Below are 17,711 nucleotides of genomic sequence, written 5' to 3'. Positions count from 1 at the left end.
ATTTTAATAATGGGGCACTGAATGCATTTAGGTCATTGGTCGAAAATATTGATTGGACAGATGTATACAACGAGAAAGATCCGAATTTATCCTACAATTTATTTTTGCAGAAAGTTAAGCACTCGTATGACTCTGCTTTTCCACTACATTCAGTTAAAGGTAATCGAAAATCTAGAAAACCATGGGTTACTCGTGAGTTATACCATAGAATTAGAATGAGGGACAGATTATTTGACACTTTCATTCGTGTAAAAGACGAAACAATTCTCCGGGAATATAAAAAGCTCAGGAACAAGCTCAATTCGGATCTTCGGAAAGCTCGCACTCAATATTACCAAGATGTGTTTGCGTCGATATCAGGTGACCCCAAAAAAATATGGGCTACAATTCGTAAACTCAAAGGCAGCTCAAATATTATGATCCCTAGCACACTTATGTTTGATGATGTGGAATATACCAGTACTCCACTGGTGAACAAATTTAATGATCACTTTTTGCATGCTGGTATTGCAAATAATCCTGGTACTAACAATCTTACAAATGATCTATGTGGATATATATCATCTCACAGTACTAACTCCATATTTCTGTCTCCGTGCACTGCAGATGAAATTTGTAAATTAATCAAATCTTTGAAAACAGATAGCGCAGCCGGATATGATGAAATCAAAGCGAGACCAATTATTCATGTTGCTGATATACTATGTGCCCCGCTTTGTCATATATGTAATAGCGCGCTATCTACCGGGATCTTTCCTGCTAGTATGAAAATAGCCAAAGTTGTAGTCTTGCATAAAGGTGGATCCTTGAATGATCTGAATAACTACAGGCCCATATCTGTGCTACCTCTTTTTTCTAAAGTATTAGAATTAGTTGTAAAGTTTAGGTTAACCCAATTCTTGGATGAAAAGCGGGCACTTGTTGACAATCAATTCGGCTTTCGCAAGAATAAATCAACCGAGGAGGCACTGCTGAGTGTTAAAGAAGAAATAATTGAAAATTTTGAAAACAGGTTATTTACTGTTGGAGTTTTTCTTGACTTCAGGAAAGCTTTCGACTCTATAAAGCATCACATTTTGTTTCAAAAACTTCCCGAATATGGAATTAGAGGCGTTACCTTAGAACTGATAAAGAGTTATTTTTCAGATAGATTTCAATTTGTAAGTCTTAATAACATAAGCTCAGAGATGAAGCAAATAATGTGCGGCGTACCTCAGGGGTCCATTTTGGGTCCTCTATTTTTTATAATTTATATCAACGACATTGTGAATATACCACTTACGCCTAAAATGGTTCTCTACGCCGATGATACCAGTTTATTTTTCTCTGGTCATAATTTAGCTGACTTGGCAATAGTAACAAACAATTGGTTGCACCAGCTGCTGATTTGGTTGTCCCTCAACCAGCTCCAGTTAAATGTTACTAAAACGAAATTCATTGTTTTTAAACCTAAGAATAAACCCGATGTCACTGACATTTCTCTTCGTTTTGATGCTTGCGCTATTGAACGGGTATCTGTATTTAAGTTTCTGGGAGTATTGTTCGAAGAACATTTGAGCTGGACTCATCACGTAAACAAATTACATACTAGCATTTCCAGGTCCAATCGAGTGTTTTACAATATCCGGCATCTGGTTCCGACTTGGCTAAAACGTCAGCTGTACTATACACTCATACATTCTCAACTATACTACTGCCTCTTAGTCTGGGGTACTACAAGCAAAACAAACTTAATCAGGCTGACACTCCTCCAAAAACAAGCTGTTCGACACATAGAAAACCTTGCTTATCTTGACCATACAGCACCGTTTTTTTTAAAAAATGAGATATTAAAAGTGGATCAGCTATACTCCCTCAAACTTGCTACATACATACACAGTAAAATGCGTCAAAATGAATCTATGTTTACACACATGTACTTGACTAACCGCAATCCATATATTTTGCGACACAGCCACCTCGAAGTTCCGTTTTGCAGAACAAAATATGGTACTAAACAGCTAAAATACATGATCCCTAGTTTCCTAAACCAGCATCCACAATTACTTAGCAATGTGTATGAAGTTTCATCTAAATCCCTGTTTAAGCGTGTTGTTAAATTATATTTGCTGTCTTGCGTGCCCTTCATAGTATGAGTAGACCTCTAACAACATGTGGCTTAAGACCTGTTACATTAAAGAACTCAATTCTACTATTCCTATATGTATGTCGTCGTCCCTTGCAAGTAGCGCTATGTCATGTTTTTTTTTTTTTTTTTTTTTTCCGTGCTGAGCTTCCGCTTTCTAATGTATAATTTCTTACTGATAGCCACAACCCTGTTGGACAGTGCTTGGGTGGTAGGGCCATTGTCAGGCAGTTAATTCTGCCTTTAGCCATACCATCCCTCGACATGTATTATGTTGAAAATAAACAATTCAATTCAATTCAAAAATACACGATGAACACATGGCGAGATCTAAGCAACTAAAAGTGCGCGAGGTTGGTGAAAAGTAGGTAAAAGCACCGGAATTAAGAAGGCACATGTCATTTGATAAAATGAAATCTTCCACGGCTTGCCCTCTTCGTCAGTTTTGTCGCTACCCCAAAGGGTTGAATGAGCATTGAAATCCCCAACTAATATAAATGGTTTTGGCAACTGTTCCACTAGATTTTCTAAGTTTTTGGTGGTGAAAAGGGTGTGAGGTGAGATATACAGTGAGCAGATGGTGATGGTCTTGTATGATAGGATGGTGACGGCTACGGTCTCGAAAGATGTGTTTATTTGGACATCTCGCGTAGGAGTGCTGCCCTGCACCACTATTGCTACTCCTCCTGAAAGACGGTTGCAATGTTCGCGGTCCTTTCGGGCAACTTTGAAGCCTTTTAGGAAGTGGCTGTGTTTTGTACCAAGATTTGTCTCTTGGAGGCAAAAAGCTACTGGTGAGAATTTGTTAATGATGTCCTTTATGTCACCTAAGTTATGAATTAAGCCTCTACAGTTCCAATGTACGATAAAAGCCATGGCAGAATAAAATTAAGTAAATATACTTCTGGGGATTGATTGGTATAAAAGATGATAGGTGGCAATATTAAGAAATAGAAATAGAAAGAAATACGATAACAATTACGGTTATCGCTTACTTATTGTGGTTACAGGGACTTTGTCCTTGTCCTGTTTGGTACGCTCGAGAGAGCGCTTGTCCTTTGGTGTCGATGACACCGGAGTTTTGTGGTCGATCTCCATTGCCTTGTCTGAGGCGCTGGAAGATCGAGAGTGAGGCGCTGAGAAACGAATCTCAGGCCTTGGCACTCTATTGAGTTTAGGGCCCAGGGAGACCGGAGTCTGCGGGCCCTTTGATGTGCATGGAGCAGCTGGCGCTGCTTCTTTTACGGGGGCGGTTTGAGTCACCATAGAACCACTGGGTGTGGTAGCGGTCGACTCCTGAGGCCTTTGTGACGCTGCCCCCGACTGCGTCACATCGGCGTAACTTCTGTGGAAAAGGTATGATAGCCGTGTTCGCGCTTCGCTGAATGATATTTTTTCTTTGACGGTCAGAGCGATCACTTCTTTTTCTTTTTTCCAACATGGGCATGACCGGGAATACGCTGGGTGTTCCCCGTCACAGTTAACACAGTGGGGTGAGGATGAGCAGTTTTCTGATTTGTGGTCGTTTGCGCTGCATTTTGCGCATGTTTCTTTGCCTCTGCAAGAGTGCGAGGCGTGTCCGAATCTCTGACATTTGAAACAGCGTCTGGGGTTGGGAATGTAGGGTCTGACATTTATTTTTAAGTACCCAGCCTTAAGAGAGGTGGGCATTTCACATGTTCCAAAGGTTAGTTAGTATTACGTGTTTGGTGGGTACTTCCTGATTATTGCGACGCATTACAATTCTTTGGACTTTGATGACGTTTTGGTCTTGAAAACCTTCGAGGAGCTCTTCGTCACTAAGGCCTAAGAAGTCTTCCTCAGAGATTACTTCCCTGCTGGTGTTTAGAGAGCGATGGACCGAAACGGTGACAGCTGTTTCTCCAATGCTGGTTAGTTGGGACAGCTTAGGCACTTGGTCTTTTTCGGTTAGCTCCAAAAGGAGGTCACCGCTTGACATTTTGGATGCTTTGTATGTGGGTCCTATTTTTTCTTTTAGGCACTTGGCCACCAAAAATGGGGATAATTTTCTTAGAGGTGTGCTGTCCCTGTGGATAATGTGGTACTTCGCGAAAGTAAATTTGGTTTCTTTCGAGACGTGATAACTTGCTTCGGTGCGGCCTCTCTTGCGAGACCGATCAAGGTCGGCGGATGCTTGTAAAGCCATACAAGTATGAATGTGTTCGGTAACAGCGGCGACCACCCACCACGGAGCCCAACAAGGGGACGCGGTTGGACTTGTTGAAACAAGCCCTCCCGACGCCAGCCGTACGCTGTCACTATAACCCAATGTAATTATCCAAGGTGGGATACCTACACAAGGTTAACCCTTGCCGCCATGAATATCGGAAGTAAACGGAAGAGAGTAGAAGACAGGACAAATAAATAGTAAGAGATAAAGACGAAGATGTAGGGAGAGAGAGATAGGAAAAGGCGACTGCCGATTTCCCCTGGGTGGGTCAGCCCAGGGGTGCCGTCTACGTGAAGCCGGGGCCAAAGGGGTGTGTTGCCTCTGCCGGGGGGCCTTAACGGTCCAATCACCCAGCGTCGGCTCAACCCCCAGGATCCCCTTTTCCCCGGACACGGCAAAGCCACGCACGGCTAGGCGTGGGAGGGAGTAGGAACTCCCCCGTTAGCTCGGGTCCGTGGTGTCGCTACACACCAAACGCCTACTTGCGCAGGCGCCCCTGCGGGCTCCATGGAAATGGAACCACCACAGCCAGCCTTTCAAAGCCTTTTCTAAACACTCTTAGGGTAACTGCTATAAACACACTGATGGGTACCCACTACACCATAAATAATCATAATTTTCGTGCAGTAGGCCAGCCTTCACTATGCTATCCTTCGTCATTCTTTGGAGAAGCATGATATCTGCTGCACACTTGTTAGAAATGCTGTGCAATTTTTATGCAGTGCCCGACAAAGATGAAAAGTTAAGCCTGAAGTGGGTATGTGCCACAGTTAATTGGTGATCAAGAACAAGTTTTCTAATAGGTTGGAGCATTCAACGACCCGCACGTTCGGCAATTCGCATTGTGTGACGCTTGGCTGTTGCTTTGATCTTCTAAAGCACTTTATTACTCATATGCGATTCCTTTCCCGATGTTAAGCCTGCCTAAGGCCAGTTTAGAAACAAGTTCAAAGTACTGGCGTGGCTCAGTGATAGAATACTGGGCTGGCACACATCGGGCCCGGGTCGAATCCCATTGCGTCATTGGCGTTTCTTATTTACTGCGTTTTTTCGATACTGGTTATGGACATCGGCGGCAGTGGACAACTACAGCAACGCACGTGCCCTATGTTCCGATCTCATAACAGCTTTTGCTGTAATATAAGGACTTATCAACAGGCCCCCACAACAAGTTCCAAGAAGTAACAAAAAAAAAGCATCTGTACAAAAAAAAGCTAAGCTCCCATCCCCTCCGCGCTGCCCGAACACGCAGTTATTACTTGTGCAATGTTTTAGTCAAAGCGACCTGATCAGAGTGGTTTAGGGAGTCCGAAAAACCACAGTACATACTGCCGAATGTACAATTGATTGTGACTTGAATGACACTAAAATGTTACAATGGGCAGTTTGAAAAGTCCCACCTATTCCTGTAGAAGACATGCGCCTCCCTCATCAAGGACTTTTCATCCATCCATCTATCGGCTTGGGAAAACACATTTCACGTGTAAAAAAGGCTACTGTTGTGCCATTTGAACTTCAGATGGAGAATACTTTCCTCACAACTTTCTTTAACTCCTAAAATGTTACCCTAAAGAAAGTTCTCGCATTTTGCACTTCGCAATATCATTAGTAATCACTTTTCATTGTGTGGCGATGACCAGCAGCCAATGCCCAAGAGCAAATGCCCTCATGTCTTTAGCAGATATTTTGCTTCTGTACTTACGAAGAAAAGTCATTCAAACAGGCTAATGTTTCCTGAACATAATTATTAATACACAAGTCTGGTAGTTATGAATGCTAAGTGCAGGGGCGCAACAGCCAAAATAGAATATGGAGCAATTTTTGGAGCTGCAAAACGTTACTTTTGGAGCACGAAAATCCAAATTAGAAGCAGGTTACCGGAAAAAAAAGAAAAAGAAATTATGTACAAAACATTCAACATCCCCTAAACCATGCAGAGTGAATATGAGCACTGCGATTTAAATAAAAATATTTTGCATCAGTCCCCTCAAACAGTGGTCAAGTCCACATTAGCATTTGCCACCCCTGTCAAATGCTTTGACAGACTCTGAAGACTCAAATGTGGATCTGCCAAGCTGGTTATCTTTAGATTCAGGAGATTCATAAAACTGAGGAGCAGGGGCGGTGTCATGAGCAATAGTTGCGAGATTGAAAGACAACGAAGACGACGAGCGAAGTAGCACTGGCACAGGCTCAGAATGTTCGAGAACTCGAGGCACGAGAAGCGAGTCGACGAGGGAGTGCTGAGCTGGCATCGTCTTGGGGAAAGCGGTGGCGAAAGGTCACATTGTTGGCATGCACCGGCGACAAGAGCGACGGGCGTATGGGTCAACTGCCTGAGACGAGGGCGTCCCGAGGTGAACAGCGAAATAGGTGGCGATCGCAAGGAGGCTCCTCGAAAACACAGCCACCACAAGTCCCCTTTCAGAAGCGAGCCACTCAAGGCGATCCACGGAGTGCCACGTCAACAATGGAACGCCAGGCCAGGTGAAGCAGTCGACAGTACCAGTAGCATAAAAGGCACCCACTAGCGCCAGCAACGACGAACAGGCTGTGACATATGCGTTGAGCTGCTGAATGAATGTCGGGATTGATGACCGACGAACTTGGGCAACGAGCTTGCCAAGTTAGCGGCACCACGTAGGCCAGATCGAGACAGCAGAACTGAGGCGAGACTAGATTTTATTTAGGACATTTTGGTTATAAATTCGTTGTGGGTAAAGTTCTACTTACTTTGCAGCTGTATTGTTGTTTGTAGATTTGAATATATTTTAGAGTGCAGTTTGTTTTTGTTGATAAATGTTTGTGCCTCTTTCGAGCCTCACCGAGTCCATTGCATGGGCCCGCACCCGGAATCCATGACAAGTGAACAAAAAAAAAAAAAAAAACGGTCCACAATTTTGTTTGATTCCTTTAGGGCTGCAAAAATGTCATACGGTGCTCCAAATAATCGCCAGTAACTTTTGTTAGATGTCAGCAATCATATTACAGTCGAATCTCGATCATTCGAACTCGATGATGATGTTTGATGTTTTATGGCGCAAGGGCCGATTCGCGGCCAAAGAGCGCCAGTTCATCTTGCTAAAAATATGGACAATGATTGTGATAAGTGGCTGTATAAGGGCCATAAAATTCCTCGCAGTAAGGCGGGTAAAAACATACAAATAATAAAATCATGACCATGCCGTGGAAGGTGTGTGTGGTGTGAACAGATGACAAAAGTTGGTGATAATAAAAGACGATGGTGGATATGTATGGCATTAGCACAAGTGCCTCACTCGTTCAAACCCTTGCGTCCAAGGGCCGTGAGGCATGTGCTTTCTTGTGTAGCCACCGCAGCAAAAATCTCTCTGGAGAGGTCATGCTACGGGATGCCCGGGTATATGATGTGAAAGCTGTGAATTTCTTTTAAAAACGCTAACAATGATTTATGACTAAAAAGCGGTTCCCTACCGACGAACATTGCAGGGTGCAAAGGTATATGTTGTCGGTAGGGTAATGGAAAGTGTTGTTTTCTTACAGTGTCCAATTGTTTGCACTCAATTAAAATGTGAAGGACAGTCAGTACTTCACCACATCTGTCACACAATGGTGGATCGCCACCGGACAAAAGGTGTGTGTGTGTCGTGTATGTGTGTCCTATCCTGAGTCTCGTTAGTATTACCTCTGTATGACGCGATTTCGATACTGGCAGCCAATGACCAAGGTGTGGCTTAATAACGTGTAGTTTGTTTTGTGTGTGTGTATCCCACTTGCTCTGCCAGTATACTCTGAGGTTTCGTTTGAGAGACGGCTTAAGATCGAGGGCCGGGATTGATCTGGGTGTAGATGCAGTGTTTTTGTGGGCGGATGCAGCGAGCTGATCCGCCCTCACGTTGCCTTGAATCTCACGGTGCCCTGGCACCCAGCACACTACAACATGTTGTTTGAGTGTGTATAGTGTGCATAAAATGGAGTAAAGTGAGACAAGGACTGGGTTTTTGTGTTTTTTAAGAGTGTGCAGAGCCGTTACTACACTGAGGGAGTCTGTATAAATTACTGCTTTTTGTATTTGTGATTGCTTGATGTGTTTAGCCGCCACAAGTATCGCGTAGGCTTCCGCTGTGAAGATACTTGTGTCTGGATGTAGAGGGCCAGCATCCGAAAAAGATGGGCCGACAGCAGCGTAGGACACAGAGGAGTTAGACTTGGAGGCATCTGTAAAGAACTCAGGACGTGTGTATTTGTGTTGAAGTTCCAGGAAGTATGTTAGGATATGGGCAATAGGCGCATGTTTTGTAACTTCAAGAAAGGACACATCACAGTCTATAGTCTGCCATTGCCACGGTGGCAGATATGCTACAGGAGCCATTAAACTATGTTCAAGTGAGACTCCAGTTTCCTCAGCTAGACTTTTCAGGCGAACTGAGAAGGGCTGCCTCATCGAAGGCCTGTTTTGAAACAGAATGGAGCTCGACAAATCAATAATAGTGGAGTATGAGGGGTGCTTCTTATCTGCTTTCACCTTAAGGAAATAAACAAAGGACATGTAAGTTCTCTGCAGATGAAGCGACCACTCATTCGACTCAACATAAAGGCTTTCTACGGGGCTGGTGCGAAAAGCACCCGTAGAAAGGCGGATGCCCAAATGGTGCACGGGGTCAAGCATCTTCAAGGCACTTGGAGTAGCAGACTGATAAACAACGGCCCCATAATCTAAGCGGGTGCGAATGAGGCTTCTATAGAGGTTCATGAGGCATTGCCTATCACTGCCCCAAGTAGTACGTGACAACACTTTTAAAACATTCATGGCTTTTAAACATTTTGTTTTTAGATACTTGATGTACGGCACGAAGGTCAACTTGTTGTCCAAGATTAGGCCTAAGAATTTATGCTCGGCTTTGACGGACAGACGTTGACGGTTCAGTTTAATGTCGAGTTCTGAGTGCATGCCTCTCTTTCGGGAGAACAAGACACACGTGCTTTTTTGTGGGTTCAGTCGGAATCCATTTTCCTCTGCCCATTTGGAGAGCTTGTTTAAACCTAACTGAACCTGCCGCTCACACAATGCCAGATTGCAAGACCTAAAGCCAAGCTGGACGTCATCGACATATGTGCAATAACACATATTGCGAGGGATGGTCAAGCGCAAGGAATTCATTTTTATGAGAAAAAGTGTGCAGCTAAGTACACCACCTTGTGGCACGCCTGTTTCCTGAACAAATGTTTGGGATAGAACCGTGCCCACTCGGACACTGAAAGTCCGGTTTGACAGGTAACTTTTGATTATGTGAAACATTCTTCCGCGCACGCCAAGGTGGGAAAGGTCTCTTAGAATTCCGAAACGCCATGTTGTATCATAAGCCTTTTCGATATCGAGGAACACAGAGAGAAAATATTGTTTATGGACGAAGGCGTCTCTGATCTGTGCCTCGATACGAACAAGGTGGTCTGTGGTGGATCTACCTTCTCGAAACCCGCACTGAAATGGGTCGAGCAAATTATTTGTTTCAAGGTAATGTACAAGTCGGCAGTTTATCATTTTTTCGAAGACTTTGCACAAGCAGCTTGTAAGTGCTATAGGCCTATAACTCGAGGGTAAAGAAGGGTCTTTGCCCTCTTTCAAAATGGGAATAATAATAGCCTCTTTCCAGGAGGTAGGGATAGCGCCAGAAAACCAGATAGCATTGTACAAACAAAGTAAGGTTTTTCGTGTTTCGATTGGTAGGTTTTTTAACATTTCATACACCACACGGTCAGAACCTGGGGCAGAAGTACTGCAGGAGTTAAGAGACATTTGCAGCTCAGCTAGACTGAAAGCTTGGTTATATGCCTCGGATCTAGTGCATTTGTGTTCAAGTTTCTGCTTTTCTATTCTTGTTCTGTATTTTTGGAAAGTGTCAGTATAGTGGGATGAGCTGGACACCTGTTCGAAGTGTGCACCGAGGAAGTTTGCCTGATCTTCCAAGGTATCACCCTGAGTGTCCACGAGTGGAAGTGTGTGTACTTGTTTTCCTGCTATCCTACCGACCATGTTCCAGACTTTAGCCTCCTGTGTGTATGAATTGATCCCTGACAAAAACTTCTGCCAGCTTTCTCTTCTGGCCTGCCGATGCGTTCTCCGGCCTTGAGACTTTATTTTCTTGAAGGTGTCAAGATTTTCGGCTGTCGGTGAGTTCCGAAGCAGCCTCCAAGCTCTGTTTTGCTGTTTGCGCGCGTTTCGGCATTCAGAGTTCCACCATGGCACACGCCGTTTTCCTGGGTGCCCATTTGTTTGTGGGATGCATTTTGTTGCAGCATCAATCAAAAAAGCTGTGAAGTAGTCGACAGCAACATCAATGCTTAAAGTACTTATGTCACTCCAATCTATACGAGCGATGGTATGAAACCGTTCCCAGTCGGCTCTGTTTATGAGCCATTTGGGAACACGGGGTGTACACTCAGTTGCTGTAGTTGTGCTCAAAACTACGGGAAAGTGGTCGCTTCCGTACAGATTACTGACGACTTTCCACTGAAGCAGAAGCACAAGAGATGGAGAGACTATGCTTAGGTCTATGGAGGAGTAAGTGTTATGTGCGATATTATAATAGGTTGGTTCTTTTCTATTTAGGAGACATGCGTTCGACGAGAGAAGGAATTGTTCAATCAGTCGACCTCGCGCGTCGCAACGAGAGTCTCCCCATAGCCTGCTATGCGCATTGAAGTCTCCAAGGAGAACATAAGGCTCCGGAAGTTCATCAATTAAAGAGTGTAAATCACGTTTTTGCAGCTGATAGCTAGGAGGGATGTAAATAGTGCAGATTGTGATTAGTTTATCAAAAAGAACCGCTCGAACAGCCACTGCCTCAAGGGATGTTTGGAGTTGTAAGTGTGTGCATGCAATTCCTTGATTCACTATGATGGCAACACCTCCGGATGATGTCATGGCATCATCACGGTCCTTTCGAAAAATAACGTATTTGCGAAGAAAATTTGTGTGTTTTGAATTAAGGTGTGTTTCTTGTACACACAGCACTTTTGGTGAGTGTTCGTGTAGGAGTTCTTGGATGTCGTCAAGGTTTCTGAGAAGGCCCCTGACGTTCCATTGTATGATTTGAGTGTTCATGGTGAATGTAAAATAATGCTGTGTGTACGAAGAGCGAGTGGCTGTTTAGACGGGGAGTTTGAGTTCACTTAACAGGGCCGTCACCAGGCCCTGTTATTTGCTTTTTTGTTTTCTTGGCGCGCTCCAAGGAGCCACGCCGCTCTTTCGGCACCACGGGTGCCGACGTATCCATTGCCTCCTCGGAGGCACTGGATGCCCGCACGTGCGGGCTGTTAGTTTGGATTTTGGGCCTCGCCTGATGAGGGGAGGCCTTGAGACCCGAAGACTCTGGAGTCTCCGGTCTCTGTTTGGGAGTAGGCGGTGTAGCCTGGGCTACAGCTGCCTTGGGGGCAGGTGCCACAGCCGACGGCTCGCTCTGCGCAGGCCGAAGGGGTGGCGAGGGCTGGTGCGACGTTGCCCCCTGACGTGCCGCATCAGCATATGTTGCGCCATAAAATGGCGACACTCTTCGTCTTGCTTCTTTGAATGTGATGTTTTCTTTGACTTTAAGAGTGATGATTTCTTTTTCTTTCTTCCAGTTAGGACACGAACGCGAATACGCGGCGTGTTCCCCGTCACAATTCACGCAGTGGGGCGTGGTAACACAGTTATCAGATGGGTGGCCGCGGCCACCACATCTTGCACAAGTTTCCTGACCCCGGCAGTTCTGCGAACCATGACCAAATCGTTGACATTTGAAACACCGTCTTGGATTGGGAATGAAGGGACGGACAGATAGTTTGATGTAGCCTGTGTCTACAGATGAAGGCAGTGTGCTAGATGCGAAGGTGAGTATTAAATGTTTGGTAGGTATTTCTTTGTTTTCTCGTCTGATGACGATTCGTTTCACATCTGTGACATTTTGCTCTTTCCACCCTTCAAGCAGTTCCTGTTCAGACATTTCAAGAAGGTCTGCTTCTGAAACAACTCCGCGTGAGGTGTTCATTGATCTATGAGGTGAAACAGATACTGGGATGTTACCAAATGCTACGAGATTGCCAATTTTTTCATAGTGGTGTTTTTCCGGCAGCTCAAGGAGAAGGTCTCCGCTAGCCATTTTTGTAACCTTGTATCCTGGGCCAAAGACCTCAGTCAGAGATTTAGCAACAAGAAATGGAGATATGACTCTGGCTTGTTTTGTTGGGTTTTCGCTGTGCACAACATGGAATTTGGGGAAACATTGTCTGGGTTGGCTGAAAATTGAGATGTCATCGGTGCGTCCCCTCTTAGGCGGAGGACGATCTAGTAGACGGGGAAATGCAGGTGTTCCCATAGTAGTGTAGTTTTTTTTCGGCAGCAATGGCGACCACCCACCATGGAGTCCAACCAGGGGACGCTGAAGCACTTAATAGCATAAGGCTGCAGACGCCAGCCGTACATTGCCACTATAACCCAATGCGCCTAGACCAAGGTAGGCTATTTGCACAGGGTTAACCCTCGCCGCCAGGAAGTTTGGAAGTAAACAGAAGAGAGTAGAAGACAGGACAGATAAACAGTAGGAGATAAAGACGAAGATGTAGGGAGAGAGAGATAGGAAAAGGCGACTGCCGATTTCCCCTGGGTGGGTCAGCCCAGGGGTGCCGTCTACGTGAAGCCGAGGCCAAAGGGTTGTGTTGCCTCTGCCGGGGGGCCTTAAAGGTCCAATCACCCAGCGTCAGCTCAACCCCCAGGATCCCCTTTTCCCCGGGCACGGCAAAGCCACGCACGGCTAGGCGTGGGAGGGAGCCGAAGCTCCCCCGTTAGCTCGGGTCCGTGGTGTCGCTACACACGATCATTCGAACTCGAAAAAGCCCAAAATTTGTTCGAATTAAAAGAAGTTCGAAATAATTAAAGCTAAACAAACGAAGGGCTCACCATGCAGTGGCGCATAAGCATTGATAACACACGAGGGGGAGATTTCATAAGACTTACAATTATTCTCAAATCACAGGAAATACATCATTAATTGAAGTAATCAGTGATGCACGTCTACACACGTTTGTCTTGCAGAGAGTCAATCAATTTCACACACAATTTGCAAAGCATTTCTACTTCGACTTCAGCATTCTCCTGGCAAGAGAAGTTGCGTGCCGCAATTTCCAGTGCCAACACTCTCTAAAGACGACAACGACTGCTTCTTCGCTGCTACTCTCTGCGCCACAGCCGGAGCGTAGCCAGCACATGATGAAAAAGGAGAAGGAGAAGCGTCTCCACGCAGAGAGAAGCAGATCAGTATTTGAGAGAGAACCAACACTCCGTGGCAGCTTTTTCTTCTTATTTTTTTTCTTTTGCTCTCTTCACGTGCGCCGTTGAAAGGACAAGGGTCTCAACGTGGCAGGGATGGGAAAGGGGAAGCATGGCACCAGCCCGTCGCAGATCGGCATTACAGAAAGAGCTAACACTCCGTGACAGCTTTTTTTTTTTACTTTCCTGTCTCTCTTTGCGCGCGGTGTTGAAAGGAGAAGGGTCTCTAGGTGGCATGGACAGTAAAGGAAGAAGTGGCACAGGCACGTCGCAGATCGGCATTCGGCGAAGAGCAAACATTTCGCCGCAGTCTTTTCTTTACTTTTCTTCTTTTTCTCCTTGGCACGCAGCATTAAGGTGGCGGAGGTGCCGCCATGAGATCAGGCATAGTGCTGAGAGCACTTTCGGAGTGTGGTATGCTCGACTTGACAGTCGCAAGTGCTAGTGCTTTCGAATTACAGGGTGTTTTCGGCCATTAGAATACACATAGCTTTGATGGGACCACAACATCAGTGCGAATTAACCAGAAGTTCGAATTAATGAGATTCGACTGCAGTACTCAAAATTAGGTGGCATACACACACGTGAGTAACTAAACAAACAGTTTGTGTCTTGTGAATAGTGCTAACAGCCCCTTCCAAATCTTGAGATGCTTTTCCCCAGGCCATTAGTGAACTGCGGCGAAGGTGGCTTAAGCGACAGTCATCATTGGATAGAACAAGGCCAATAAATTTTGAAACACTATACTTTCCTTTTTTTTTCTCACTAAGGATTTAGGCTTAAGGCACAACCTCTCAGTTTGCTTGCAAGGAGCATTTTACTAGATAAAGTAACAACGACACGTGCCTGTTGGCTTGGCAACCGTAAATATCTCGCATGTGTCGTTGCTCTGGCAACTAACGTATGGCTGGCAATGCCGGCGTTCGTAGCCCATCGAGTTTTTTCGTGCGCAGTAACAGCGGTATACGCTTCCAGCTTTAGTTCCTAACATGCCATAGCCACATTTGCCGACTAAAAAATTCATATTCCCGCAAAGTGTTGCTGGCTACAGCAACACATTCTTGGCTTGAAGATGCGTCGTACTGCTGATAGATATCCGTTGCTCTGAACGAACTGTTATGGGCACGACATTGTTACTTTATCTGGTCTATCATGTTTCGAGAGTATGGTCTGCGCACCTGGATCCTTAGATTGATTGATGACGCAAACTACAAGTGGCCAACCTTTTGTCACTGAAATTAGCGCAACTGAGAAAATTTTAAGGCTGGTCGGACAGTCGGGCATTTTGGTGCAGCATGGCGTAATTTCGGCAGATTTCATAGTTTTGGTCCAGCTCGGTGCAAAAATGGGGAATTGTATCAAGTTGGCGCAGTGACTCGACGGCTCATTTACAATTTTTTCCTTCTTTCGTGAATAATGGCATGTCGTCCCTAAAAGCAGCACCTTTGACATCTGAAACCTTGCACAATGTTTTTGTTTAAAACAAACGTAGACTTTGGAGGCTAAGCTTTTTCATTCAGCAAAGCAGCAGCTACCACCAGCGCCAAAATGTCAACCACTGTTTCATAGTTATCTCGGCGCAGCATCACCTGTTGACTCGTTTAGTTCTTGCTTAGTGAATTTTGTCACTTATTCGTAGGACTACAGCAAGTGACTACATCGGTGCAGATGAAAACGTAGCTGTCCCTGACTGTATCGATCATGGGTGATGATGCTAGTGGGGCAGAAGTGGGGCCATGCGGTTGTGAAAAAACGAACTGATTACTAAACAAGCTATTATCGTGCTCCACAGCTTGCATGCACATCACTTCAGACTGCTGTGATTAAAGCTGCTAAATTTGCTTGTTTAGAAACATCTGAGGATATTGAAAATGTCTTGATGAACTTGAATGTGTGCAAAAAGCAAGACAAGTTAACACACTTTCTTCATGTAAAATGAAGTGTGGCGCTTTGGAAAAGATTTGGAAAAGAAGTCATCAGCTTGTGCTTTAGCACCTTGTGAGCAATTTATCACGTTACAACTTTTTAACGTTTCTGAAAAGTTTCGACACCTGCAGTGCAATAATATAAGCCTTAAATATGTATATTTTGTACTTTGAATTACGTTTCACGGTCCTTTTTCGGGTTTGATATATAAAAGCCAGAAAAAATAGTTGAGAAGAGATATTCCCTAAAGTGCTTGACTGTATACTTGTATTCGTATTCATAGGGCAACAAAGACTGGTTCTTTTCTGCGTTACGAATATGAACACAAGTGATTCAAACCAACTATCCCACATCCGCTTTGACTGTACACTGCTCGCTCAGCACGTTGCGTTAAATTACGCAGTGTCACAGAGCATGCATCCTTCAGCACACTAAGAGTAAGCTATTTGCATGCCCCATTCATCAGTGGCAGTATGCAGAGCTCAGAGGTGCTTCAGTCTGCTCTTTTCATAACCAGCGAGATGGTGAAAAGGGCGCGCTTTAGAGGTTGCCAAACAGCCAGTTTTTCACTGGAGTTATGATGCACGCCTCTACTTTGCCCGACAAGGCGTTGTTGCTTGTGCATGGCGCTTATCTCATGAGAGGGGCTGTATGTACGTTTTGTGCTTTCACTGCAATGTTAGTGCTGAACTTATACAGGGCATGAAGCTGCAAAGGCTGCATTTGCCAAAAAAAGTGAGCCACTAGCTAGGAGAGCCAAAGTAGGGGCTGTGCATAGTCAAGACTTGCGGCGTACAGTTCAAACACGAAGCACAAAAAACAACTGTGAGCGTTGTTTGTGCTCGTCCGCTGCATACCTGTGCAATCATCCGCCTTTGTGTTCAAGCAAGTGCCCTGCAAGTGTTGAGCTGCGACAGAGTCAATTTGCACTCGTCCTGTGTGTGCATTCTTTTTAGGTGCCCTCTGCATACTGCTCGTTTCCATCTGCTAGCAGTTCTTGTCATGACATTTCAATTTAATGCAATCATATTTATTTCTTGGCCCTTGTGGAGAAATTGTGACTTTTTCCCTTGTTTTCAGTTTATGCCGACTAGCTCAAATGCCCTCTCTTAGTTGTGAGACCCCAGTGATAAACATTCACTTTAGTTTTGAGGCAGCTTCAAATCAGTTTCATAAGAAGATATTAAATTCTCCGAGTTGGCCATTCCCCTGAAAACTAGTCCTGTAGTTAAAACATCTCGGTTACGTGTTGCCTGACATTATAATGTGGCAGGTTCTCCCGTGGCATGTTCTAACTAGCAACTTGACACTTTTCAACACGATGCTGATTTGCAACAAGGACTCTGTGATAGTTGTGCAGTTGGGAGTGATGCAAATACACTTCAATTATGCAAATGCTATGCCAAAATTTTTTTGCATTGAACACTAAAAAAATGCTGACATGAAAAGCTTTTTCGCAATTCTGTTGTAAAACATAGGTCACGACCCACTCGTGAAAATCGAAAACTTCCTTGTGCATGCACAAAAATTGATTCTGAAAGTTATCACCCCTTGGAAATGTGTACTGCTTTAAATCTGCCATTGCACCATTCGTGCAGCCTTGCAACTGGAAAATTACTTACAATAGACCGGTGAGTGGACTAAGAAGAATTCAATCAGATTTGAATGAGAAACATGGAAAATTTATGTTAAAGCAGGTAGCGCACGGGGAACAAGTACACAAGTGCCAACTTCAAACTGTTCCTTTACGCAGCCTGCTTTAACACTCACACACCCAGCTGTCCGTTCTCATAAGATGTCGAAAGGAGAGAAAAGCAAAGAAGTGACGAACCACCGCTGATAACCGATGTGAGAGGAAAGACAGAAGCAAATGCAATATTCAAGTGTTGCACAGAGAAAGTGACGCATGAAAACACCTCAGAGCCTGCACCCACAAGACCTGCTTGGCATTGCCCACAGAAGATGCACACTACGAAAACAAGGCTTAGTTTTCATGCTTGTTTAAAGCCTAGAACCTCACAGCAATACCATTCCCAGAAAAGAGCGAAAACAATAATTTGACACGTTGTGTTAAGTAGAGTTAATAGCTCGAAGAAAGCTTGAAACCAAACTGGGACGAAAAGCCAATGGCCACGCCGAGTTAGTGGTGGTGCCAAAGAGAGGGAACAAAAAAAGGGGGCGGG

At 44.7% G+C, this 17,711-nt stretch overlaps 1 protein-coding gene and 1 pseudogene across 10 annotated transcripts in view; both read right to left on the bottom strand.

Annotated features, from left to right (window-relative positions):
• Positions 1-17,711, bottom strand: part of Fas2 (neural cell adhesion molecule fasciclin 2) — a 335,700-nt gene that overhangs the window by 46,454 nt on the left and 271,535 nt on the right. The gene's annotated exons all lie outside the window — the stretch shown is intronic.
• Positions 1-17,711, bottom strand: part of LOC142814752 (uncharacterized) — a 40,712-nt pseudogene extending 23,001 nt beyond the window's left edge.

The sequence above is a fragment of the Rhipicephalus microplus genome, chromosome 4 (genome assembly GCF_043290135.1).
Source record: "Rhipicephalus microplus isolate Deutch F79 chromosome 4, USDA_Rmic, whole genome shotgun sequence".
Classification (NCBI taxonomy): Eukaryota; Metazoa; Arthropoda; class Arachnida; order Ixodida; family Ixodidae; genus Rhipicephalus; species Rhipicephalus microplus.
The sequence above is the reverse complement of the archived record's forward strand: the minus strand, read 5'-3'. Positions and strand labels throughout refer to the sequence as shown.